General features: G+C 79.2%; 1 non-coding gene across 1 annotated transcript; it reads left to right on the top strand.

The window, feature by feature from the left end:
- Positions 1 to 2,301: 2,301 nt before the first annotated feature.
- On the top strand, positions 2,302 to 2,454 carry LOC144248699 (5.8S ribosomal RNA). Its single transcript, XR_013342015.1, has one exon. It is a non-coding gene; the product is annotated as a 5.8S ribosomal RNA (ribosomal RNA).
- Positions 2,455 to 2,500: the final 46 nt, after the last annotated feature.

Below are 2,500 nucleotides of genomic sequence, written 5' to 3'. Positions count from 1 at the left end.
GAGGCGGCTCCTCCGGCTCTTCCCGCACCGGGGAAGCGGGGCTTTTGCCCGGCCGGGTAGAGCCCCGCTCTCGGGCCCGAGGCGGGCCCTCTGGCGCGGCAGAGGGTGGGGAAACGCCGGGGGTCGAGGTCCTCCGGGCGTTCCGGGCCGCGCTTCGTGGCGGGGGAGCGCGCGGGACCCGCCGCCGGGGAGGCGCGGCGGCGGAGGCGGCGGCGAAGGCGTTCCTCGCCCCGCCGGCGTCGTCGTCGCCGCGGCCTCTCCCGGCGTGGTCGGCGAGGTCGCTCGGCGGCCGGGCCGCGTCCCCGCACCGGCGGGGCGGCCCGAGCCGCGGCGGTCCTCTCGGGCGCAGCGCCGGGCTACTGAGGGAAACCCCGGGCCCCGAGAAGGACGCCGCGGTGGTGGCGGCAGACGTCGGGCGCGCCCCCGCCGGTGGACGCTCCCCCGAGGGCGGCAGCGGGGGAGGCACCCCGGCGGGGCCATGCAGGTCGTTTCCCTCGCCCCAGGGCCAGGTACCTAGCGCTCCGCGCCTCCGGCGGCCCCCCGGCTTCCTTTTCCTCGGCGTCGTCAAACGCTGCGGGGAGGGGGCCGCGAAAGGGCCGCCGCCGAGCCGGGGCGGCGGTTTAAAGACTCGGGCGGCTCGGCGCGTCCTTCCGCCGCGGCGGCGGCGGCGGCGGTTGCCGGGCGGCGGTGCGCGGCTCCATTGAGGGGTGGGGAGCTACTCCCGCGTGATCCCCTGCGGTGGTGCCCGCGGCCACCGGCCGCGCGGCCGTCGTCCCGCCGCGTTACCGCGCGCGGGGGGTTTGTCGCGCCGCGCCGGGGAGGGGCGCCCTGCCCCCCCCTCTCCGCGGCCCGGCCTCGGCGGAGAGGCCGCGGCGCGCGGTCGGCCGCGGGGGCCGACCCGCTCGCCTCGAAACGGGCGACGCCGGCAGAGAGCGCGCGCTCTCTCGCCCCTTCCTCAGCTGCGGGGTTGCGGCCGCCGGGGCCCGCCGCGCTCTCCTCCTTCCTCGGCCGCCTCTGCGGTCTCTGGGGTGCGGCGCCGCGCGCGGCGCGGCCGCGCCGTCTCTCTCCCCTCGACGGCCTTCTCCTCGAGCGCGCCGGCGGCGCCGGTCGCCGGCCGTCCCCGGCTCAGCGACCGCCCGCCCGCCCGGGGCCGAGCGCTCGGCAGGTCCCTCCGTCGCCGGAGAGTCCGCGAGCGCGGGCGGCCCCGTGCCGAGCGGCGGCGGCGCCGCTCGGCGAGTGTCCCCCGCCAGCGGGGACGGCCGGCCGGACGGCGCCCGCCGTCGCCGGCGGCGGTCCCGGCCCGGGCCCCGCCCGCCGCCTCCCCGTCGCCCTTTTCTCCGTCCGCTCGCGGAGCCCCGGAGGAAGGTCGTGCGCGCGGCGGCCGTGGGGGGTTGGGGGGGGGGGCGCTTCCCCGCCCGGTCTCCCCGCCCGGTCAGCGGGGAGAAAAGGGCGGGCGTCGCTGCCCCCCTCCCCGCCTACCCCCCCGGCTCGGCGCCGCACGCCTTCCCCTGGGCCGCGCGTGCCCGAGGAAAAAGGGGCTCCGTGACGGTGCGAGGCGGCGGCGGTCCCGGGAGTGCGGCCGTTGCGGCGGCGGGTCAGCCGTCCGGCAGGCTCCGGGCGCTCGCGACGCCGGCTCGGGTCTCGGTGCGGCGCCCGCCTCCGGCGCCGGCGGCGGAGCGCGTCCGCCGGGCGCTCGCCCTTCCCGGCGGGAGCGGTCCCGCGGGGGGCGTTGCCGGTTGGGCGGTGGCCGTCGCGTGCCGTCTCGAGCGCGGCAAGGCCGCTGGGGAGAGAGAGCGAGCCGGCCGCGCGGTGGCGCGGCGGCGCTCCGCGGGTCCGCGGAGCGGCGGTGAGAAGGGAGAGCGGCGCGCGCGGGGGCCGACGGCCGCGCCCCCGGCCGCGTGCGTCCCGTCGTCCCGTTGCAGCGAGGCCGGGCGGGCCGCCGTGTCCCCCCGCGGTCCGGCGCGCGCCGCGTGCCTCCTCCGTGCGGAGGCCGGGCCGAGCCCGGGCGCCTGGGCCGCCTCCGGAGGACGGCACAGTTTGCCGGCGGCGTCTCCCCTCGCTCGTAGCGGCGGGGGGAGGCGGTCGGGGACGCGGGTCCCCCCGCCTTTCCCGCCGACCTTCGGAGCGTTCCGTTGGGCGTTTCGCTCTCGGATGGTTTTTCTTTCCCCCCCCACTCGGTTCGTTGCGTTGTGTGCTCGTACGGTCGAAGCCGGGGGCGGCCCGCGTGCGTGCCCCCTCGGCGAGAGAGAAAAAAAGGGGCCCCCTCCGCCCGTGTGCGGGGTTCGGTGCCGAAAGCCAGACAACTCTTAGCGGTGGATCACTCGGCTCGTGCGTCGATGAAGAACGCAGCTAGCTGCGAGAATTAATGTGAATTGCAGGACACATTGATCATCGACACTTCGAACGCACTTGCGGCCCCGGGTTCCTCCCGGGGCTACGCCTGTCTGAGCGTCGCTTGACGATCAATCGCCGCCCGGGGGTTGCCACCCCGGCGGCGCGG

The sequence above is a fragment of the Lonchura striata genome, chromosome 33, assembly GCF_050655825.1.
Source record: "Lonchura striata isolate lonStrDom1 chromosome 33, ASM5065582v1, whole genome shotgun sequence".
In the NCBI taxonomy this organism is placed as follows: Eukaryota; Metazoa; Chordata; class Aves; order Passeriformes; family Estrildidae; genus Lonchura; species Lonchura striata.
This window is presented reverse-complemented; position numbering and strand designations above follow the sequence as displayed.